The 26341-nt window shown below is 38.4% G+C and overlaps 1 pseudogene; it reads left to right on the top strand.

The window, feature by feature from the left end:
* Positions 1-15383: 15383 nt before the first annotated feature.
* LOC149233363 (calcium-binding protein KIC pseudogene) lies at positions 15384-16208 on the top strand (annotated as a pseudogene).
* The last annotated feature ends 10133 nt before the right edge of the window (positions 16209-26341 follow it).

The following is a 26341-nucleotide window of genomic DNA, read 5'->3' as shown; positions in this document are numbered from 1 at the left end:
CTTCCTTTAATATCAACTGGGTCTCTGTCTGAACTGACATGCATGAGTTATCTATGAGAGAATATTCAGTTATCTAAAGAACACTACTTGCATGCATGCTTGCATTAACTAACTGAACTCACAATCAGTTCCACAAACTGTTTGGAACTAATCTAACTGGACTTAACTCAGTTAACTGAGCTAACTAATTACAACTCATCCTTATCTCCTTAATTAAGGGATAACTTCCTCAATCAAAGGGATAACTGTTGCATGTCTTCACAAAGACTTCATGTTTGATTTTCTCCAACTAATTAACTCAAGATGAATTAATTAATTATTTTTCAAATAGCTAGTGAGACTAAATTCGAATTTTAATTCTCAATTTTGATTCAAGGACAAATCAAAATTGGAATATATCCTGAAATGCTATTTATAGCAATGTTATTTTTAGCATTTCTATTTTTATCATTTCTTGATGCTATTTTCAATAGAGTTGGAGTATATCCTGAAATGTTATTTATAGCAATGCTATTTTTAGCATTTTTATTTTTATCATTTCTTGTTGCTATTTTCAACACCCCTTTGAGGGAGTTCTCTTTGGCCCCGATGGCCCCCACCATGCCTTGGTCGGCCTCTCTGTCTCTACATGGAGGACCCTCACAAGCAACTTCACAGACACACAACATTGAACCCCCCCCACTACACTATAGGCAACGCTTTCTCCCCACCTGCATAGAAGCTTGGAAAGAAGAGGGTGTATATGCACCTCTCTCCATCTTAGACGGACAATATATAGCGCCTCAATAGCCTCTGCAAAACCCACAATGATGCCACATTGAGCTATAAACTCTTGTAAGTGGAACCAAAGACTAAAATTTGTTCTCGCCTCCCTTCTAGGCATGGAACATAGGATAGAGAGATGGACTAGAAATGTAGCCCCCACACAAATGTCCTTTTGAGCCTTGACAACACAATACCTCTTGTGGCAACGTGGCCTGCACTTTGAGCCTTGGCTATGGCTAACCACTACCAATGCCCACTTCTAGCACATTGTCGGGCAAAGAGAACCATGAAAACCACCAAAGGAGAAATGTCGTACACACCAGGACCACTCATGCCAAGAATATAATGCTAGTCCAAAGAGGCTTAACCAACATTTAAAACATGCACCTAGTGTATTACACATAAAAAATACTACAAATAAGGTGAATAACAGAGTTACTTGTGATAATCCGTCAACATCCTACCCAGTATGTCCTCCACTACTTCTGACTACCAGTGGTCGAAGTTCCTCGCTAAATTTTCCTATACCATAGACCAATCTCACTGAGATATTTGAATCCCCGAAGCCAGTCGATCCAGGTCCCAAATTCTAACCTGAGAAGCTAGAGAAGGCCATGCTTCACCATACTCACACAACTGAAACACAAATGAGGTCATGCACCAACCAGTGTATAAACTTGGCTATCCATACAGGCAATTCCTTCTACAAATCCAATTTTCATCTCTTGAACCCTGAAAATAATCACCATTATCTTTGACGTGGGTATTAAAACTCATAATCTTGAGAATGCTTTGTCTTGCGCCTTGAGGCTCTTCTTGCATAACACATTTCAATGTCATTACTACCACATGGTGGATCAATAATTACCGTTGTCTTGGAGATCTTCCATATTCATCACCCCAACAGAAATATAATTTTGAAGATTAGTAAAATTATTTTTATTAATTATATTAAAAAACATTGGTAATTTAATATAAATAAAATATATAATATTTATAAATTAAAAATGTTGCGAAGAAATAGAAAAAAAAATGAGATTTGTATATTGAAAGAGAGAAACTCGAACATTTAAATTGCCACCGATATAATTAATAATAAAGCGAGATATATCTATATATCTATATCTATATCTATATATATAATTATATATATATATATATATATAACTCACACAATAAAGCATACATCATTATTTTATATATATAGATAGATATAATTTTATTTAAAACAATCACACAGTAAGGACTACATCATTATATTAATTAGAAAAAAAATAAAAATAAAAAAAATAAGAGGACGACGACATCGCTCACCATTTAATATTATTTCCTCTACCGACCCCTCTTGGGATGCTCATCTATGAGAATGGTTTAAATGAATTTATGTTTATTGGTCCGTTATCTTGTTAAAAACCTGAAAAATATTTACATTGACTTTTGTTTGAATGGATTGTGTATAAAATATTTAAATTGACTTTTTGTTTTGAATGGAGTGTATGTCGCGGAGGTCAGGTGTCCATCTTATGGAATAGACGGTGCCCACTTGCAGCCACCGTCCATTTGCATGGCGTGGACCCTACCACATTTCTTGGCTGCCAATGATGAATGGCATCTATCATGCTTAGAAAGCAGATATTTCTCCACTCCGGGAAACTTCAATGGCGTTGTTGGTTGACAATGGTAGTGACACGCACGCTTCAATAGACACTGTCCAAAGGGGTCGAGGCCGTATGGGAACCAATATTTACGGAGTCGTCTAATGAGGTGGAGGTGCCTAGACGGCCAAAAGTGGCCAGAATGCCGGTAAAAGGATTCAAGATTTTTTGTAGAGATAGTGTTTGAATCATGTTTTTGATGGTGGAAACGGATTTAGCACTATCAAAAATCTCTAGGACACCTAAAATTTTGAAGTTTAACAACTATAACTTGGATTTACAAAAATCCTTGTTCTCTAAATATGACCAGAATTTCCATAAATTTCCGGAGAATTCTTCTGGCTAGTTAGACTACTATCTCACTGGCTGTTAGATGGGAATCAATATTTATTGTGTTATGATTTATTACTGTTGTATATGCTCACTGTTGGATTTAAATAATTTCATTAACTAGTGGTGGACATATACAACCCCGCACAGTAACACCATAAAGATTGGTTGGCCTATTAGATGGAGCAAATATTAGGTACCATGCACTAAGCGAATGATTGGCTCAGTGCCTTTTCATCTTATGTTAGATAAGAATAAAGTGATATTCAATAGACAAGATGAAAAATCATTGAGCCAATCATTGACATAGTGCATTTTCCGTTAGATGGAGGTGTCCCCTTGTCCCCTTCTTTGATTATTGCAAATCCCTTCATATTATAATTAATAATATCCTGAAATTAAAATTATTGGAATAATTTTAATTCAAATTTAAAATTATTGGAATAATTTAATTCAAATTTTAAAAGTTAATAATTTGATATAGCCTATAATACAATATTAAGATCTAATAATTAATAATATTTAGAACTTAAAATTATTATAATAATCAAATTTTAAAATTTTAACATTTTAATATTGTGAGAAAAAAATAATTAAGAAGAATGAATATATATATATATATATAATAACCTTATTTTGGAGAATTCTAATATTTTATGGCTTAAAAGTATTCCATATCCTTATTTAGATGCAACCAAGTGTGCCAACACTTACACAAATTAGAATGAAGAATCATCAATTCTTTTTAAAGTTTGAATGAAATATAATACTATGAACTTAATACCATGAAGTATCAATACCAAGTACGTAAAACATAACTATGTCTATTTTGTAATAGGGCTTCTAAAATTTTAATTTAATTTCAATTTCACTCTTTTGGGCATAGGGATATTTGTATGGCCTGATGTTTGGAGGAACACTTCCTGGAATCAGATGAATAGCATGATCATGATCACGAATAGGTATGAGACCTTTGGGAGTCTCAAATACCTTGGAATGATTGTCCAAGACTTTTTGGAGATTTGGAGAAATAGATTATTACAATGTGGAAACATCTAGCAAACATAATTGTGCAAATACACCCCTTTGTTCCTTTTTTAGAAGCTTTGTCATACCGTTAGAGCTGATTATCTTTCCCGGTTTCCCTACAATACCCCTTAATTCAACTTCCTTTCCTTCCACAGAAAATTTCATGAAAAGTTCTTGAAAATTAAAAGCTATTGTACCCAAGGATTGTAGCCATTGGACTCCTAGTACAACATCAGCACCTGCCATTGGAATGGAAAGCATTGGGCTAGTCAATACATATTCTCCCATGGATAGCTTGATATTATGGCCTTTTCCATAGCAATTTATTGTTCCTCCATTTGCAACCATCACTTGACACTTTGGTGTTGGATATAAGAAGCAATTCAATTCTTTTGCTACCTTACAATGAATAAAATTGTGGGTACTTCCTGAATCAATCAACACTATTACCTTTTTCTTCTTGATTTGTCCTTCTATCTTGATGGTTTGAGGAGTGGTAATTCCTGCCAATGCATTACAAGATATGGTTGGATTCATTTCTTCTTTATCTAGGCTTTGTTTCTGGAGTATATCCTCTTCTTTTGACCTTTCTTGCTCCTTTTCTTCTTCCTCTTCACAATCTATGTAGAATAACTTCTTCTCAGCACACTTATGACCTTTAGTGTCTTTGCTATCACAACTGTAACAAAGCCCTTTTGCTCTTTTTTCTTCCAATTGTTGTGGTGTCAACCTTATAGGTTGTGGAAGACTAGGGGCAACAACACTTCCATATTTATAGTTGTGAGTGGTATACTTCCTGGTTGCCATAATTTTGCTTTCCATTTTTCTTGCTAACCTGAATGCCTTCTCTAATGAATTAGGTTCCCAAAGGCGAACATCATGTTGGACATTGTCCTTTAAAGTCCCTATGAACACATCAATCCTATGCTCCTCTGGAATACTTTTTACCCTTATGTTCAATTTTTGGAACTCCTCAATGTGCTCCATTATTGAACCCTTTTGTTTGAGACTTTTGTCATAAATATCAAATCACTTTGGGGCACTCAACCACCTATTATCCCCAAGGCAATGGATTGGCAGAGTCCTCAAATAAATCTTTGGTCAACATTATCAAAAAGCTGCTGGAAACAAACAAGAAAAATTGGCACAAAAAGCTAGTCAATACACTTTGGGCATATAGAGTAAGTCAAAAGAAATATATAGGCATGTCCCCTTTCAAGCTCGTGTATGGTGTGGACACAGTCTTCCCGACCTCTCTTGCAGTCTCGATGGTTAAACTCCTACAAGAAGCAGGCAACGAAGACGATAATTTGCAACGGAGAATCAATCAAATGATTCATTTGCAACAAACTAGAGAGAAGGTATTTCAGAAAACTTTCAAGCTGCAAGAGAGAATCAAGAAGATATATGATCAAAAGGCAAAGGTGGACAAGTTTCAAATAGAAGACATAGTGTTGAAATGGGATGCAAGGAATGAAGAGAAAGGTAAGCATGAAAAATTTGAAAATCTTTGGAAAGGACCTTACAGAATTGCTGCATATCGGGGCCAAAATGCTTTCCTTTTGCAAGAAATGAATGGAGAAGACTATCCCGGCGGGCCGGTCAATGGTTGGCTACTCAAACGGTATTATTTTTGAAGTATTTTCTACTTTCATATGTATCATTGTACATACCGATTTGTTTAAATTCCATTGCAAGTGTGTACTGTTTTCATTCTTTCAGTTTGGGGCCCGAGCTGAAGGCTATAAAACTGAGGTTTGATTTCAGTTTTGGTTTGGTTTTTTTGAGTCAGGTCTTTCAGTCGATTTCAGTCTTGAAATTGGGTTAGTTTTGAGTCACATTTCAGTCCTGAAATTGAGTCAAGAGTTTCATTTTGGTTTGCCGAAGTTATTGACTCCATAGCCCAATGGACAAAGGCACTGCCAACTTTCCCATAGATTTGCAGTTCTTGGCACCTCCAAGGAGCTACCATCCCCATTGGATCCAATGTTAGTGTCGGTAGCTTCATCCCTCCATCAGCGATCAAATTCTCTTGTTGCAAGCATATTAGGTGTCTCGCTCAGTCGGCTGCATTCTGTTAGGAGCATGTATCATTTGATAGTAGTGGCTTGTTGTACATTTTCCCTCATGTCCTTTACCTGCTATCCCATTTCCATTCATCAAGATCATCTGCAGTCACTTTTTGTCTTTAAATTTGAAAAAGTCATTTCTAGGGTTTCAGTTTCATTAGGTCTAGGGTTTCATCAAAAAGGTCTTCAAAATGTCCAATAGCAGCCAGCAGGTGTATGAGGAGGTTGAATAAAGTTCCAGTACCAAAAAAATTCACAATCTCATGCTCAGAAATGTATTTTTTCTCAAAACCCTGTTCTGAGGAAAACATAGTATTTTAGGTTTTTGTTGTATAAATTCATGTAATTTTATTTCTCTTATAGGTAAATCACTTCAGTGGCAACCCTAGTCACCTTGCCAAGCTTCAGTAGCTCCATCCCCTTCAAGGCAAACAAAATATCAAGTCATTCAGTTCATCAAAGGCACAAATAAAATAAACTGCCCAAAAACAGAGTTGAAAAAGTAAGTCACATTGCAAACATTATAAAGTGGGTTTTATGAAGGAAAAATCAAAAGCTCTTGTATATAAATCATTTTTACAATTCAAAAAGATCATTGGCACACAAAGAAGAAAGATTGAGCTAAGTGAAGGTCGTGTTGGAGAAAGGAAGCAAAAACACAGCAAAGAATTCAGGTTTTGGAGGCGCGGCGCATACAAGTGGCACGACGCATATAGGAGGCGCGGCGTGTTGGGTTTGTGGCGCGGCGCATAGAGCTGCCAAGCCGGATTTCATCATTAACTCCCTTAAATTGCCAAAATTGCTCAAATCTTCTAGTGTGCAAGTAAGTCAAGCCCTTTTCCTTGCTAGTCAAAGAGGTTTTCTTAAAAAATTTATGGTGGTTGTGTGAAAAAACTCAAACCCTATTCCCTTGCAGTTTCTCAAAAAACGGTTTCCTAGGGTTTGGATTTGTTATTTTGCTGCCAAGTTCACTCCACCACTCCCTCACTTTTGATCTCTCCATTTGTTTCCTAGTTTCATCCACTCATTCCCTAACTTCCATATTCCTAAAACAAAAAGTCATTCACCCCAATCCCCAATTCTTATTTTCCCAAATCCTAACTACAAAATTCCAAAACACTAATTGTTGTCCCTAAGCTTACACACTATTCCCTAAACTCCCTATTTCCCAAAAAACCTATCATAATATTCCCAAAACCCCTCATACCCTCTCCCTCCACAGTCCCTCATACATTCTTACCCTTGGTGGAAGAAAACTAAAGTCACCATAAATTTCTTCATACTCATCAAGAAAACTCACATATTAGCAAGCATGGAATCTGATCCTTCATATGACCGAGATGAAGAGACACACAATGACTCTCCTACAGAAGTGCATGCACCAAGGAGACCTCACAATTGTGGAAAACAGATACGAGAGGAGCCTACTTCACTTGCTGAGCTGCAGGCCTGCCCTCTTGCTATCACATGCTTCCAACACCAATCATGTTATCAGTTCTGTGAGATGGTTGCTAGAGTCCAGTATCATCATGAGTTAGCTCGGTTGTTTGTGCTTCATCTACATAATGGCCAAACCACTCTAGCTGGTGTGACATTCACCTTGACACCGGAGTCTATTTCTCTAGCAACCGACATTCCTAATATCAGAGAGCAGTGGAATAAAAGGCAGCAAATTGATAGGGAACATTATGAACCATACGTCAAGCCTGGTTATTTGAGACAACTCAACAGATTTTTTCCCTTTCGGTACCTGAAAGACTCATATGCTCCCTTGATGAAACTCATAATGAAGTATTTCAGCTGTGAGGGCCGATTTTCTCGCCTATATGCTTATCATATCAGATCGTTGATGCACTTTATCAGGGTGAGAATGATGAATCTCCCCTACTTCATGTGCCGAAATATTGAGAAGATGACCACCCTAGTACAACAAAAGACTCCTCAGCAGCAGTTTAATAGTATATATCATTTTGCACTCATCAAAATTGTGGTCATGCATCAGCTTGGTTTGCAGGGCATCTCATGGGAGGATTTCATTTCTCATGAGTTCTCCACAGCTCCTCAGGTACCTCCAGAGACTTTTCATGAGACAGGTGGACCTTCTCTTCAACAAGAGGGTCATGAGACACAGACCGCTAGTGTGCCAGTGTTTGTCACCTATCAAAAGGGCACTAGATGGTTGTTTGCAGCAGCAAAGCGAGTATTATCTCCACCCGAGGTGGAAGGGGTCTCGCTTCTTTCATAAACACAACAGGTTCAGGATAAAGGCAAGAGGCCATTACATGATGAGGGGCCTTCAGGTGAGAAAGAGACCGATTTCATTCTCATTCAGGACGATGACACAGATTTGGGCCCACAAAGCTCAAAGCTCAAGGAGGTCATCCAAGAGCAACAGGCAGACATCAATGCTTTGTCCCTAAACTTGGAAAGAGCTGAGTGGATAATAAAATACTTGGAGCAAAGAAACAAGAAACTAGATGATAAACAAACCATAATGGAGCTAAGAAACATACGACAAAACCGACAAGCTACCAAAAGGAGGAAAGTCAAGTTCGCGACACTTGAGCAAGAAATAAATGCTGATCATGAGTCTTGGTTGGAGAGGACTAATATCCACTTGGAGAGGATGCTGGAAAAGGCCATCAATGAGAAAAATATGTTCAGAAACATCGCATATCACCATTTGTCAAGGAATATGGTGTGCCAAGCTAGAATCAGGAGCTTGAAGGCGAAGTTGAATAAGAGATCGAGGAGGCAAAAATCGCAAGATAAACTTCAGATCTTGGCTGAGGCTTCCTTGGCCCAAAACACCACTTGATGGAGAAGACTCAGCCCAAATTTCAAAAAATTTGGGGCACTTTTTTCATTTTTAAAATTTTTGGGCTAAAACACAGAATTTTCTGCCCAATGCACCGCGCCACCTGGCGCTCGCTTTTGATGGAGGCCTCAAATGAAAAAAAATCAGCATATTTGGATTTGTCTTGGAAAAAATATGCATGCCTACCAATGGCCAAGAAATTTTGACAGGTTTTGAGCCCCCAAAAAGGTCAAAAACACTCAAAAAATGACCTTACAGCCCCTATTATGACACACAGGAAGCAGTGTTGGGAGAACTCAGTTTTGGAGGGGAAAATTGAGGCAAAATTCAAAAATTCCACTTGTTCTGGAAAGTAGACAGGCATACCTTTCCAACAAGCACACTTGGAGAAAATTTGGACACCGGGAAGGCCTCCAAAAGTGGCTGCAAACAGGCGCTATGCATAGAGAAATCAGCGCGGCGCATTGGGGAAATTTTGCTCAGTTTGACCAAGTATACTCTGTTTTTCACCTAGTTCCTTGACAGTTTGACTTTTCTCTTTCTTAATGTCAAACTTATGATGTAATTTAATGTAAATTGATGGATCTTGATGTAATTATGTCAAATTTTCACTCATGGAGGTAGATTCATCTATCAAAAAGTAGTTTGCAACTGAATGAATCAGTTCCCTAGTTTTTAGAGGCATGTTGTTCCACTGCCTACTTTTTAGTTCTCAGTTTAGAATTAGTTGGAACAGCTCCTAAACTTATGAGCTCGACCCCTAGAGGCTAGGATGAGTTGTTGTTTTCCTATATCTTGTGATTTTTTAGTCATTAGCGTGGTTGGACTTTTGAGAAAGCTTGGAGCTTCATTGTATACATTTTCTCAGCAGTTTTGGCTAAGGAATAGACCAGGGTTTGCAGCACTCTATGGGATTCATGTGGCATCTTGCTTTGATATTGTGTTTCCTTCAGTAAATTGTAAGTTTATATGTGTTTTATGTATGCCATTATCGCTCTTGTTTCTTCGTAACTAAAACAAACAAGGATAAAGGTAGAATCCATTGAAATTGCAGTGCTCTACCTAGGGTTTACTTAGTTATTGATGTTTTCAGCTTTTTGAAGAGGGTCCCTTAGGTTTTCTTGCCCTCTTCAACTCCTCACCTATCTAAATCTTTCCATTTCATTCAATTTGAAGTATCAAATCACTTTCCTACCTTTCCCCATTGAGACCTCTGCAAAACTGAACCTCATTCCCAAGACCCAAAATTTGCCTTTCCATTTGAGCCAACAAAACATCTTTAAATTCAATCAAACTCTTTTGCACACATACCTAGCCTAAGATCAGTATTATATCAGTCATCGCAAGCCCTCATTGATCATATTTTGCTAAGACTGACAAGGAGAGAGCCCTCTCCCGACTTGGTAGGGCTAGCTACTAGGTTAAGCATGATTTGATGTTACCCTAAATCCTACCTTTCTCAACCTGAGGTAGATTTAGGCCTTAACATAGTGGCAACCATACTGGGCAAGAAATTGTTTGTTTGTTAGTGTTCTTCATTTTATAAACTACAGACGGAGTCTGAAGATTAGCCAGGTAGCCTTTGAAATGCTTTTGCTTTGCATTAGTGTAAGTAGATAAAAGCTACTTCAGTCAATCTCCGGTCTAGTCTTATAAATGGAATATCTAACTTGCAAATTGCCCTAGTACATCTGAAAATTCTAAGCTTTTGGATGATAAATTTAGAGTTTGATAGGCTGAACAAGTTGATAATGTCCATTTGATTTCTTGGAAATAATAACACACTGGCTTCCAGAAGATATACCAGAGAAAATCTGGATCCTGATCCACCTCTTATGTGCGAAAATCACAATGTTATTTCGAGAATCCTTTGCCAAGAAAGTTCTGTGATTCCCGTGTTCAAATCTCGTTCATGTCCTGTGGTTTTTGAGTATCTTAAAGATCTTGAGTTTGACGAATAGTTTGAGTTGTCTTTGTTTGAAACCAAATCTGAAAGTGTTGTTGGTTCTACTGCTTTAAATCCAGAGTTTGTTAAAGATCTTGAAACTGAAAAGGCCAATAAATCAATTGACGATTATATCTTGAAAAACCTCCAAACTTCAATTGTGACTTCAAATATCGCTGATTTCTTAGAGTCTGCATCTGCAACCCTTGTGTCCTCCGCGATTGCATCTAGCTCCGAAATTCCTACCGAAGCTCCCTTCATTCCCACCATTCCCGTGCAACCTTCTATCTCTAATAAAAAATCTGCAGTGGTCGCACCTCCATCCACTCCTTCTACCCCTCAAACATCCAAAATTTCTTCACCACCATCCCCACCTCATACACCCCATACATCATCTGCACCCACTCCCTCAACATCCCCAAGACCGATTGCAAATCCACCAAGAGCAATGGCTACTCGATTTGCATGATATGCCCGCCGATTATCAAAGCAAAATTCCATTGTTTGATGGCACTCCTCATGGTGTTATAGCTCAGCAACATGTGGATAGGATGACAGATTTCTTTGACCTTCATGAGATTGATGCCGAAAATGTGACAATGAGACTGTTTGTACAAACCTTTGGTGGTGAAGTGAGGAATTGGTTCAGAGCTTTGCCAGCTGCAAGTATCACCACATTGACTAATCTTCAGAGACAATTCTTGGATCGTTGGGAAGTGAAGAAAAATCCTCTTCATATCCTTACTGAATATGAGAACATCAAGCAAAATGTTGGTGAGTGTGTTCAATTAAACATATTCCCCTTGGTATTCCCCATTATCAAGCCAAATCTTATTACATATACAATTAACTCCATTTAAAATAATTAACAATTTAATATTAAATATATAAAATTTATATCTAAATGAGGCTATATCCATCTTAACTCATGATCTACCAAGCTCCAAGAGGGATCAAATCTCTTTTCACTCTAAAAGAGGGTTACATGTCAAGAGATTTAATCCTTCTCTATATTGGGTAGATCCAGAGTTAAGATGAATTCAGCTCGTTTAATTCCCCCCTTTAAATATGTTATATTCCACATGAATATCATAGGTCCTCAATACCATGGGTGATTTTTATTTTTATTTTCATTTTAATAGGGTTTTTTAAATTTTATTTTGACCAAGTTAAAATGTTTACATTACACTATGTTAGGTTGCAACATCTCTGTGATATTGGATTTGTTGGAAAGCGCCAATGAGTTAAAATGTTTACATTACCTTATATTACATTACAACATCTCTACCATACTAGGTTGGATAGTGCTTCTCCATGCAAAAATTTTAATTTTATTTTAAAAATAAAATTTTAATAAAATATTTCAAAAAAATATAATAATATTTTACATTAAGTCGTGTTAGTTTTTTTATATGTTTTTTTTTAATGTATAAGTGGATTCTAACCTTTTGAAAAACCAAACCCCTCTAAATTGTTCATGTTTACTGATCACATTTGTAATTTCAACAAAATTCTTATCCAATTTCAAATAAATTTTAAAAGTATACCAAAAAAATATGCAAAACATAATTTTTTTGTCTATTTAAGGTTAAGTTTTTCATTACTTCAAAAAGATGTTACAAGAGAGGTTACCTTGTGTTACCGGTATACCTGAAGGGAAACCAGAGGTTACCTTGTGCTACTAGTCTACCTGAAGGAGTAGCACAAGTTTAAAGTCTTGAGATTACATTATCCCTATTCAATTATGTTATCTAATAATATAAAAACATGCCAAAGGTTTATAGAGGAATTTGGTAATCTTTTTAAGAAGCATAAGTTTAAGTTTTTTAATGTGTAAAGTTGCACTGCCTTACCATTTTTTAAGGTGTTGAATCCATTCACATATTCAAAAATTCATTTTAAATAACAAAAAATCATAGGCTTGCTAAAAATTATATTGCCAAATTCCTCTAAAAAGAGTCATTTCATCTATTAGTATTTTGTTTTTCAGCGTCAAAATACATGTCCGTTGGGAAATTACATACATATGAACTTAACCCCACACACAACCGTTAGACCACATGCCAGATTCATTTCATCTCTTAGTTAAACCACTGAAATAATAATTTATCGATGTTCTTAATGGTGTATTAGTTGTAATCCATCTTTACTGCTGTATTGGTGTATTAGTTAAACTCCTGCCATAATTTATCCATGTGACTCTTAATAAATTTGATTTAAACTAATCTATATTAATGGTGGGTAGGCTGTTGTAAACCTCGAAAATGTTTGCGTTGACTTTTTTTTTTTTGGGTTGAAATCGAGTGTGTGTCGTGGAGGTACCGTGTCGGTCTAATTGGCGAGGCTTCCTTGCGAGTTGGATAAAGCGGTCCCCACGCGCAGTCGCCTCGTATTGCCGGCAGGGTTAGAATTTCAAATTTTTTCTGCCGGTCAAATGAAAATTTGATGACGTTTTTGTATTTTTCATGCCTTTCATTTTACGTTTTATTCAAATTTGTGAGTGTCTATCTTTTTTTATCATTTTTATTTTGGCATTTTTTAAATGAATAATTTATTTAACATACACTTTGTAATAGAAGTTCAATTTTTTTATAATTTTTCATGGTTGGATGAATATAAGACTAGTGTCAAATTTTGAAAGTTTCCCTATTTATTTTCTTATCTAAGTTGTCTATGATTCAATAGAGATTCATTGAAATCACAAGTTTGACCAGTGAACTCTTCACAATTAAAGTGCCCTAGAGATTTTTAGGTGTGTTGAATCTATATAAATAGTCAAAAACACCAATTTAGACAACGCAAATCAAAATTTAACAACAATGTGTAAATAGTATTTATCTTTATCTCATATGAATTCACTTCTGTAAAAAGTATTATTAAAATTATATATCAAAAATGTCTGCCTTTCGACCCAATAAACAAAGAGAACAGAAAATAAAGTAATAAGCAGTAGGTTAGGTTAAGAGCAACAGCTAGTACCTGGAGCAAAACTGATCTTTTTGCTGTTTAGTTCAACAGAAATAGTGTAACCTTGTTGCTGAAGACTTCCTATGATGCTAAAATTGCTTCTTTACAAATAGGCCAATTGAAACCATCCTGAAAATGGTATGTTATAGATGAAGGTCTTAGCTTCAAAAGGTCTCCGAAGTACTTGAAAGTTGAAACAAGTGTCTAAGGGGAATTTTGACTTCTGCACATGAGGAGCTTGATGGAATTGACTCACAAACGCTGCTTTTAAAGCATCATAGGGCCGTTTCACTAGTTGGCTGATAACAGTTCCGGTTTCCAACATCGTCCCTCCTCTGGTTGAAGTGAATTGGAAAGCGCTAGAGGAGACATTGAGGGTGGTGTCTCCCACTATAATAATCTTATGTTCAACAAAATATCAAAGCGATGTAGCTTTACGATTCGACACTGAAGCGGTGAACTTGGAGTCAAAAGGGAATGGACACATTCTGGCCGAGACTCAATTTTCCTTTAGCTTTGGGGTTCAAAGAAGTTGGGCAGGTAGTAAGAGAGACTTTTGCTTTTGGCCCGAGAAGGAAATGAGAGGGAGCCTCTGCCAAACGCCAGCAGCCCAATAGAAGAATTGCCTTTGTATTTTGAGAAATCGGTTCCGAATCCAAATCCAAACTTTTCAATGCCCTGAGAATCCAACCACAGTGTCTCCTGACTCATCTCCGCCGTGATATGGCTTCCACCATTGGTTTGGGTTTGCAAGAAGCACTTCTTTCCGCTACAAGATACGCCGTCACCTTCCAAGTTTCTATCGCATGAGCTCCAATCCAGTTTCTTGTAAGAGGAGAACCCATGTCTGTAATCGCACTTTATCCATGACATGTCCGACGAGGTATCAAAAACCACCAGGATGTTATGCTTTGCAGGCTTCCTAAAACCCACATTCACAATATAGCTTGTGCCTTCTGTACGTGGACTTACTTGCAGCGTGCAATCGGGATACTAAACCATTGTCTCGATACCTGCTCTGCAACAGCAAGCTCGTCCATTCATTCGAATTCTGGGAGAGATTGGGATTTCGCTGATGTGCAAATGGTTCCATCTCTAATCCTGCTTCCATAGACTCCTGCACAATGTTGGACTAACCCCACAATCATGCTTCTTACTTCAGATGGACCATGCTTGCTACTTTAGATGATTTATGCTGGGTGAATGGCGCGAATATCCTTTCCCCATTTCAATTTTCAAATTTTGAATTCACCAACTTCATTAAATTCTTTCGTCCAGGACAAAGGCAACTTACGTTGGAATCACGATACCATAACCGTGAGTTAACGAAATTGGGTTAGGCGCATTGGAATTTGGAACGTCAAGTGACTCACCAGTGGTTGTGAACTGGAATACATGTCAAAACATATGATGGCAGGATGACCATGTTTTAGGAATAACCATACGCATAGGTTGGCAGGGTGCTGTCAAGATAGCCTGGTACTGATAGGGCACTGTCTGGAGCTGTATTAAACACTAGACTGTTGGAAATATTGCTTGCCAATTTAGAGGCACTTGTAGGTTAAGACAGGTATTATAGATTTTGACAGGTTCAATTTGAAATGGGCCGTCATTTTGACAGGTTATCGATTTCTAACACACGTCAGATTTGACGGGAGAAAATTTCTGGTGACAGTCAAATACGTTCTGGAACGCCAAATACGTCCTGTGGGACGTCAAATTCCAGGCCTGATTGCCGGCGCACGGGCCACACTTTGCGGGCGCGAGGCTATCTTCAAAGCACAAACTAATGAATACATCTCCCACGCCGACGAATCACCATTTCCGGGAAGCTACACTAACTGTTGTTCTCGGGTGCCATTGAGCAGTGGCACGCGCGATATTCATATCTCGACGTGCACCAGTTTCTTCGAAGTTTTCCGGAATCATCGGTAGCATTCTCTGCCGTTATTATAAATAACCCTTCCATATTTGCCTTCACTTCACTTCCAATCTATCCCGTCGCTGCCTTCCTGCAGAGGTACTCCACATTTCATTCTTCTGTGCAATTCACACAAATCTAGTTGAACTTTATCTGAGGGAATCAACAATGGCAAGATTAGGAGAAGAAAAGGAAGAAAATAGTGCGGTGTTCGAAGATTACCTGCCGGTGGTGGCAGAGAAATTAGGGGAAGAGGGCCTAATGGATGAGATGTGCAATGGCTTCCGTGTCCTGGCGGATGCGGAGACAGGCGTCATCACCTTCGATAGTTTGAAGCGGAACGCTGCGGTGTTGGGCATGGAATCCATGAAAGACGAGGAGCTCCGGGCAATGATAGAAGAAGGCGACCTGGACGGCGATGGGGTTCTGGATATGAACGAATTCTGCGTTCTCATGATCAGATTGAGTCCTTCCTTCATGGTGGAGGCCGAAAAGTGGTTAGAAAAGGCAGCCATGGATATTATCCATAGCTTTGATTTTGATAGCTCTGTGCGAGCTTCAATTCAGGAATGGGGAAGTCGATTGGCTTAACTCGCTCTCTTGCCCATCCCTTCGAACCTTCCAGTATATTTACATCGTTTGTGTATGAAATCCAAAAATAAAATGGGAATACAGACTCTTCGAATTCATTCTTATATTGAAATCTGCATATTGATATTAGTTGCCATTCGTGGTTTGGTTTTTAACAAAGAAGACAGAATCAGGCAATGAGAAATTGGCTGTCGAAAGTTTCTCCGCGTCGGTAGATTCTTTGATAATCCATTTTTAATTGGTTCAATATTGCAATTCTTGCCCTACAAGTTTAATCTCTGAATTCCAAAAAATAAATAACTGGGAAGACCATATATATATGAAGTACCCAATTGACTTATTCCTATAACGAATTTGGGTGTTTATTGCGACAAAACACAAGATATCTTTATTGTATATTAATTATTTTTTAACATAAATGCGTATCTCTTATAAAAATGTTCGAAAAAATGTTTATTAATTATACGTTAGATAAATGTTTGAAATATTTATTTTCCATTTAATCGAAAGTATTTAAATTATGTTTTATAATTATTTAATTATATTTTATTGTTAGTTATATACATTATATATTATAATTTTTTTATTTAAAATATATATTTTTTATTTTTTCCCAATTATTGTGTGAAATTTGCGGACAAAAATAAATTAACAATCCATTCATTCACAATTATTTCCAAATCCAGTAAACTAACTTAAGTTTTTATTAATTATTTAAATTAATTTTTCCCAATTACTATGTCAATTTATGGGCAAAAATAAATTAACAATCCATCCATCCACAATTATTTCAAAATCTAATAAACTAAGTTAAGTTTTTATTAATTATTTAAATTACATATTTCTTGTGTATTTATTAACTTAGATTGGGTCAACCCATAACGATCTACATATAAAAATATTATAGGTCTTGTATCTTGGGATTCGTGTTTCACAGTTTTTATTTTGGTTTACTATGGATTAATTTATTATTTGACTAAAAATTTAACAACAATTTATAAAGATATATTTTAGACTTTTGTGATCCATATTGATAATAACATTGTTTTGGGAATAATCAAACATTGAAATTTGGTCGACGTTTCGAACCATCTAATGTGGTTCATCTTCATGACAAAGATAGAACCTTTGTCATGAGGATGAACCACATTAGATGGTTCAAAATGTCCACCAACCATCTAATGTGGTTCATCCTCATGGCAAAGGTTGAACCTTTGTACTCAGGATGAACTACATTAGATGGTTCGAAACGTCGACCAAATCTCAATGATGTGATTATTCCGAAATTCAATCTCATTAACAATTTATAAAGTTAACATTGGAAACACAATTAATTTAATTTTTATTATATTTTAAATTTGTTTATTTGAATTTTGATTAGCTGAGTGGGTTTCACTCTTATTGTGTCATGATGATTTCACCACTAGATTGTACACTTGCAGTGCTTGTCAGATCTTCCATGCAGAAAAGCGAAAATTCAAAAGTTCGGTTCAGGTTGAGGTATGCTTGTCGCTTCACAGATGGCAGGCATTAACGTCTGGCCTGTTAATTTGTGATATTAATAACTAGGTTAACCAATTTTACAAAATCACTTATTCAGATGTATTTATCTATTGTATGTGCAATTGTTACAGTCATAAGCATTCACCTCTTTCTTGGTTGTTACTCGAGTACGCAACGTGTAACCTCTATTCAATGCGTAATCATGAAATTGGCGTACTATTAGATATTGGAGTATGGTAAGTACGCAACCTATAAACCTCTCCTCAAGGAAAACTCATGAGCTTAACGCATGATTATAATTATAATTCTGAAGATTTGATTTTTTTTTTTTTTAACTCAAAATTGTTCTATTAATTCATAAGAATATTACATTGTGATGGGCTCATCTTCTAGTGTGCTATGGCCTCACCCCTACCAAATTTATTGGCCATTATATACAAACAAAAAAAACTGATATTAACTTAACAAAACTAAAATACCACATGTCAATCACTTGGCAGGCCCAAAATTGAGCAAAAAACAAAATACATCTGATGTACTTCATTACACATCTACATTGTTGGGAGCTTGAGCAGCATTACTGTCCTTGATAGGGCGATGAAAAGCATCATGAACATGGGATTCCATACGAGCCATGCATCCTTCAAAGTTGTCCATCCGATCTTGTAATCTCTTCTAGCTACAATGAAGAGAGTCTTGAAGGTCCAAAATGTGCCATTGATTGTGGTGTATATCATTGAGAGAGCTAATGAATTCATTTCAGTCATTGTGGAAATCTTGATCTTGTTGGTCAGTTGTTGCTTGCATAAGATGAATTTGGGCTTCTATGGAGTTGAAAGGGGGAGCTAAATCTACTCTCTAGGGCGAGTTGCCGAGAGGCTACTCCAACGCTCCTTCATCAACCAGTAGGCCCTCTATAGAAATTTCTCTATAGTTCAGCTATCTCTGCTACCATGTAGAAATTCTACAAATTCTCTACAAATCTACCTCTGAGATCTATTTAGAAAATCTGATTGTAGATTGACTCGATAATGCAATAACCAAAGAAAAATACTCTAATCTACTTCTACTATCAAACTTGTGGAAGCTTAATCGATTTTGAGTTAGATCAAATATAACACATATAACAGAGAAGAAGATTCAATCACACATGAAACACAGAAGAATACTCTGGGGAAAGCCTCAGCTAAAAACCTCGTTATCTGTATTATCATACAAGTGGAAATATCTCAAGATTACGCAAAGCTTTAGCTCACACGCTATCTAGCTCTTAGTACAATCCCTCACTGTTGCTCATAGATAGAATAGAAAACACATCCGCCTTCCTTCAGTTCTCCAAGCCTCCTATTTCCTTGCGCAGTTTCTCCTGGGTCCTCCAGTTGCCACCTGTGTGATTCTCACCTCACACACTGCTCTGACCTCTGTAGTAACTGCGCAATCCTAAAGGAATGAAATTCTTCTGCATGCAAGAGATTTTCTTATAGGAAAATTCTTGCAACTGATAGTACATTGTCCCTTCCTTTAATCTCAACCGGGTCTCTGTCTGAACTGACATGCATGAGATATTTATGAGAGAATATTCAGTTATCTGGAAAACACTAGTTGCATGCATGCATGCATTAACTAGCTGAACTCACAACTAGTTCCACAAACTGTTTGGAACTAATCTAACTAGACTTAACTCAGTTAATTGATCTAACTAATTACAACTCAAATACAACTCATCCTTATCTCCTTAATTAAGGGATAACTTCCTCAATCAAAGGGATAACTATTGCATGTATTTACAAAGACTTCATGTTTGATTTTCTCCAACTAATTAACTCAAGATGAATTAATTAATTATTTTTCAAACAGCTAGTGAGACTAAATTCGAATTTTAATTCTCAATTTTGATTCAAGGTGAATTTGGAAATATCTTCAAAGCCAAAAGAGAAGCTAAGCAGAAACTCCAAGAAATCAATTGAATCAACATCACAGAAGGCTTTACCAAGGAGCGGAAAAAGCTAACGTAATCCTTGCAAGAAGAATGGGAAGATCGGTGCTTGCAAGAGGAGATTTTCTGGAGACAGAAATCAAGGATACAATGGATTAAAGAGGGAGAAAGAAACACAAAATTCTTTCATAAATCCACTATGGATCATAGGGCACACAACAGAATCACAAAGCTCAAAGACTCTCAGGGGAGAGAAATTTTCTCTCACAAAGACATGGAATCTCTCCTTGTACAACATTTCCTCAGTATTGTAGAGGAGCCTCTGGAGGACAGATCCAGGTTCATCAATCATTTCACTCAACACATCCCTCAGCTGGTCACCAGAGAAGATAACCACAATCTTAACAGGCCAGTGTCGAAAGAGGAGGTCAGTGAGGTAATCAATGAAATGCAAAATGGTAAAGCTCCAGGCCCGGATGGTTTTAATGTAGACTTCTTCAAAGCATGTTGGAAAATAGTTAAACAGGACATCCTTGAGGTGGTGGAAGACTCAAGAAGATCCAAAAAGGTTCTGAAGGCGTTCAATGCATCCTTCATAGCTCTGATCCCAAAAAAGGAAAATGCCATGACTCCGGATGGCTTCAAACCCATAGCCCTATGTAATGTGGTGTATAAAATTATTTCCAAGGTGATAGCCAACAGACTCAAGCCACTCTTACCATCTCTCATCTCAGAGGAGCAAACAGGCTATGTGGAAGGAAGACAAATCCTAAATAATATTATCCAAGCTCATGAGGTGGTACACTCGCTCAAAAGCAATAAACAAGCTGGTATGATCATTCAATTAGATCTAGCGAAAGCCTATGACAAGCTTAGCTGGTCTTATATAAGAGCAGTTCTAAAAGCCTATGGCTTCGACCAAAACTGGATAAGATGGGTTATGGCACTAGTTACCACAACTAGTTTCTCCATCCTGCTTAATGGCGCTCCTTCAAGACTCTTCACACCCTCCAGAGGCCTCAGACAAGGGGATCCACTCTCACCCTTCCTCTTTGTTCTCATGATGGAAGGGCTTGGTAGAGCGATTAAAATAGCTAATGCTGAAGGAAGAATCCAGGGCATCAAACTCACAGTGGATGGAGCGGCAAACACACATCAGCAATTTGTGGATGACACAATGTTGCAGGGCCTACCCATAGTTAGGGAGGCCAGAACGATCAAACAAATTTTGAATGACTTTGCTAAGGCTGCTGGCACAGAGGTAAGCCTCAGCAAATCAAAAGTTTTTTCCTTTAATACTGACATTGCTATTCAAAGAAATATCACCAGAATTCTTGTATTTTAAAGGGACCAGCTACCTTCCAAGTATTTGGGCATACGTCTCATAGATAAACCTCTCAGCAAGGAAGTGTGGGAGCCAACTATAAATAAAATGCAGGACAAGATCAAAAAATGGACTTGCAGATCTTTAAACTTGGCGGGGCGCCTTGTGCTCACACAGGCTGTACTACAGGCCATTCCCATATACATGTTTTATACTCTTCCTACTTCTAAAGGAGTAATGCAGCAGATCAGAAGCATACAAGGAGAAGTGAAAAAGGAATGGGATTTAGTAGCCTGGGATAAAATCTGCAAACCCAAGAGCCACGGTGGCTTGGGGCTTCATGATCCTGAAACCATCAAAAAGGTTTCAGGAGCTAAACTCTGGTGGAGATGGATCAAGGAATCAGCTACTCCCTGGGCTAAGATTTGGAAACAAAAATATGCCAAGAATTGGTAGGAGAAAGATCACATTAGAATGTGAGGGAACATTAAGGGCTCCTATATTTGGAACCTTGCTTGGGAAAACAAAAGTATTGTTCAGCAACATAGTTTTTGGGAAATTCGAGCTGGGAATCTAGCACGATTTTGGGAGGATAACTGGCAGCAGGAACCCAACTTGTACAAGGATGAATTAGCAGCTCTCAAGAATGACACAGACAACAAAGGTCTACTTATGGTGAAATACTTCTGGAACCAGGAAAGGAACAATGAAAAATGGAGAACTTGGAAGGATCTAGGCCACAATGAAGAGAGTCCTCTGAGAGCCCAGGCAGACTCTCTTACCCAGGAACTAGAGCATAGAAGGATTCTAATATCCTCCTTGCCTGACCAACTAAGATGGGGAAAGAACACTGAAGGAAACTTTAATCTCAAAGAAGCAAAACAGGTAGCAACATGATTTAACTATCCCAATCCTAATCAAGTTTGGAAGAATCTCTGGTAGAGCCCTCACTAGATGAAAATAAAATTATTTATTTGGCTAGTTCATCAAAGAAAAATCCTAACTTGGGAAAATATCCTGAAAAAAGGCTTCACTGGACCATCCAAATGCTACCTTTGCAACTCTCAAGAGGAGATGATGGATCACCTTCTTAACCTCTGCCCTTTCACCTCCACTGTGTGGGACTGGGTGGCAACAATCTTTAAACATATTGATAGGGACAGACTCAACATCTCCAACACTTTGAGGAACTGGAGGAAAAACTTCTCGGGGAATGAAATTATTAATAGAGCCTAGACCCTGGTTCCAAGCTTTGTTATCTGGAATGTATCGAAAGAACGCAACAGTCGGATCTTCAAGAACAAAGCTAGCAAGCCCCAGCACATAATTGACCAAATTTTAAGGCAACTTAAAGATACAGTGAATAGCTTGCTAAGGACTCTGCCTAAGGACCCTCCTCTACCCCAAGATGCGAGTATTCTACTACATTTGGGTCTTCAATTCATAAGCCCACAGGGCATTATCAAGGGAGTAAGCCAAATAAATTCAAATATAAACATTTGGAAGCCTCCTCCTCATGGTTTCTTAAAGGTCAATATAGATGGAGCATCTAAGGGCAACCCAGGGTTAGCTAGTTTTGGAGGTGTTATAAGAGATGAACAGGGGCAAATAAATAAAATATTTCATGGCCACTAGGGGAAGGCCACTAATAACATGGTAGAACTCATGGCCCTAGAGAAATGCTTGGAAATATTGGTGAATTCAGATTCACATAATATCATTATTGAAGTAGATTCATAATTGATTATTAGAACGGCCAAGAAAATTTGCAATGGTACAACACCTGATAAAGTGTCGAAACACTAGAGGCTCTCACAAGTCTTTCACTGTATTCACTCCCACCTGCAAACCTTAAAGACTGTAAGCTTTGTCCATGTGAAGAGAAAGGATAACATGGTAGCAGATCGTTTAGAGAACGAAGGAGTGATTAATAAGGAAAGGGACACTCGAAACGTCTGGGAGCTATTACCCCTAGGCAAACTGTTTGAGGATTGTCTCTGTCAGGCTGCCAAAGATATAGAGCAATAGGAAAGGTGGAGAGCAGAGGAGGAAGACCAAGGATACAGTGGTGTGAGGAACAATTCTGGAAGCGATGCAGGTTTGTCTATTCATTGATCGCTGTATGGATCAATGGCAACACAATGATCAAATGAGGAGATTTTTCATCTCAACGATAAATGGTAATCACTGATTTTGCTGGGCGGAGGTTCAATAAGCGCAGTGGGAGGGCGATGCACTGGATTGCAGACCCGCCGTTTTCTCATGGTAGAAAATGTAATTATTTTGAGTTACGACTATATGTGATTTATATTTGTGTTAGACTTTTCACCTGTTTAAGGGGTTGGTTCCATTTTTTGTAAAAGGTTTAAGCCATTTCTACTTTAGTTAGGACATGAGAACCTTTTTGGGTAAACACAAGGTTTACCTTGTGTTATCACTCAGGTTGTCCTTAAGCTCCGGAAAAGGATATGGCCGAGGTAACCACTGACCAACTTTGGACTACAGGTTCTAGCCAACCTGCAATCAGAGAGGGCTCTCTCTTTTAGGTTTAGCTTTGTTTAAAATGATTTTATGCTAGTTATTGAGTTCAGGGGTTTTTGTTTTGTTTTTGGTGGGAAGGAAGATGTCTCAAGTAGAGAGGCAAAACATAGTCTGGTAAGTTTCAAACCATTGGGCGTGGAGTCAAGGAGTGGGACTGCTGGTGCGTTTTCTTGGTCACAAGAGAAATAAGGAGCAAGGTAGCTGCTCATGAAACAACACTTAAAGCTTAAAAGGATGGAATGAGAGGCAATAAAGGATCTCTCACTCAGCTTAAAAGGGGGAAAGGTGAATGAGCTCTGTCTAGGAGCAATTAAGAATTCCTAGACAACTGTCAAAGATGAAGGGATTAGGGGAAACATGAGCCATATGGAATTCATATTCATTACTAACCCATATGAAAACATAAAGAAATAACAGAAAATGAGCATAGAGGGCGTTTAAACCAATTCTAGACTATTCTTTCTTTCTACTATTTTAGACGGTATAGCAATGGAAAAACAGAGGTAGGAAAACTTATTGAGTCATGTTGCAGCACAAGAATTCCAAATTCACTTCTTCAAAAACATTAGACACAGAGCAGACAGTCTTTCCTCCAAGCCTTTCAACAGTCTTTGATTACAGAAAACATATCAGGTATACAGTGCGAGTCTCCCTGAAGACTATCAACCAACCGACCCTTAAAATAATACAGAGGGTGGTCTATATAGGGAAGATTTATCCAAAATTTATCTATTGCAGCCGACCTAACAGGTCTGACAGAAAACTGATTGCTTTAACCTAATCTTATCCAGAAATAAATGCCAGAAAATATCTTTGAGCTATGCTGGGGGCAGCTGTAACAAGATGAGTTAATGTCTGTCCTGGTGGCTGTGTGCTGTTCATCTCTCATAACTGTGCATTGGTCTTTGCACCCTTGCTGTTCGGCGGCATTGAATGCTTCTGACTGTGATTTGAGAGCTAGGACGGGCTTACTCTTCTTGTTTTTGACTTTCTGGGGGGCTCATCAATGTTTAGGTGCTTCGAGCCCTTAAAAATCTTCGGCTGATACTCTTTGGCTCTCCTCCTTCCTCTGATACTCTTTGGCAATAACTTGATGCTATTCTGGCGTGCTGTGGGTCTTTTTCACAAATTAATGGCCGTTGTTCGGCCTCTGTTTCTTTCAAAACCGTTTTCTGCTCATTTCAGCAAGCTTCGCGAAGAAAAATGGGTCATTCGACGCCTTTCGGGCTTGCTGGGGGCTGCAGAATGAAAAGATTCCTTGAAGATTCCCCATTTTGGCCTAAAGATTCCCTGAGGATTCCCCATTTCAAAAACTGCCTTAGAATTGGATTCCGGGGCTCTGAAGTGCGATTTTTGCCCTTCGCGCCAAAAAAGTGCTGATGACGTCAGCATGACGTGACGTTATACGGTGGGTGACGTCAGCAATGACGTCAGCATGATGACGTGGCGGGATGACGTCATCATGTACGGACGTTGACGTGGCATGACACGTGGCAAGGGGCCACGCAGGCAGATGACTGGACATGTGACTGGGCAGAGGGGGGTGACGTAAGCGGTGACTGTGTAGGGGGTGACGTATGCGGTGACGTCACCGGGCAGGAGATGGTAAGCGGTATGGTGGCGCACCACCTTTGGGGGAGAGCGGTTTCGTGAGGGGGGCCTCTGCCACAGCCCAACGCTTGACGCGTGGTGGAAGTACGGCGACAATACCGCCCATCTCCCGGACGCTAAAGCTTGGGCGGTTCGGGGATGGGGCGGCCCGCCAGCCATTGATCTGCGGGGCGGATAATCCGACGGCTGGCGGCGAAGGTAATACGGCGGGGGAATATTCAAAGAATATTCCTTTTTTAATAATGCGCGCGGTGGGTTATAACTTAGGGAATGGTGGATTATGAGGGTTAATAGGGGCGGGGTTAATATTTTATACAAAAAACTTTGGGTTAGGGGCGGGGAAAGGGGGTTTATGGATGTAAAATGAGCGCGGTTGAAATATTTACAGCTGGGACTTGGGGATGAGGGGTAAAACATGGGTTTTTGAGGGTTTTTAGGGCTAGGGGAGAGGTTGTTAGCATGACCAGGTGTCATCTAACCCCTGCTATGACTCGGATGGGCTAAAAACAGCCCCAGATGGACTATTTTTCCCCGGACTTATAAAAATATGGCTATATTGCCAGGGAGGGGATATTTACATAGGGGAGTTATATGTACATAGCTTTAGTAGGGGAATGGGAAAACTGATAGGGAGTTATATAATACTGTTAGTAGTTAATATGAAGGTGACTAGCAAGCGCTAAGGTCAGGGACCTTAGGCTAATTTTGGGGAAAAGAACTTGTAGAGAAATGAACTCCTTGAGTGAAGCAGATCTTTGCCAAGGCAACTGATGATGAAACTAAGAGGAATCAAGCAGATCTTGACCTCTTTGGGGAGTTAATAAGTGACTTTTTTAGAAGAAGGGGGAGTTAGTTATATCTGCCTTTGAGCTCCTTTGCATGAAAACTGCCTGCACTGTGATCTAAAAAAGATAAAACACTTTGTACCACAAAATTGATCACAATTTATCATTCTGCAACCACACAGCTACCTACCCAGCCTATTTTTCTAACATTTTTTCTTCTTTTTAATTGGGTGCACTTAGGCTTGCAAACCCAGATTTACAATTTTCTTTTGAACATTTCCTATCTAAATCTACACTTATTTCTGCCAGGGCCCAGATTACACAGTTGGGTCCCTTCGATTCTCTACCTATCTACAATTCTGCTAAGATTGAACTGTTTGGACAGATATCATTCTCTATATTCTAAAACAGGAAATTGAAACCTAGGGAGGCTAGGATTTAGCTGTTTGGCCTTCCCTTAACTGAAAAACTCATCAAAAATGGAATACAACAGTGGCATTTGGACCAGCACACTTTCATTGCTTCTTGTGGAAATATGGAACACTGCAGCT

This window comes from Pinus tabuliformis, chromosome J (genome assembly GCF_031772625.1).
Source record: "Pinus tabuliformis cultivar Carrire ecotype Pingquan chromosome J, CPIR1, whole genome shotgun sequence".
Classification (NCBI taxonomy): Eukaryota; Viridiplantae; Streptophyta; class Pinopsida; order Pinales; family Pinaceae; genus Pinus; species Pinus tabuliformis.
Note: the sequence above shows the minus strand (reverse complement) of the source record. Positions and strands in the feature narration are given on the sequence as shown.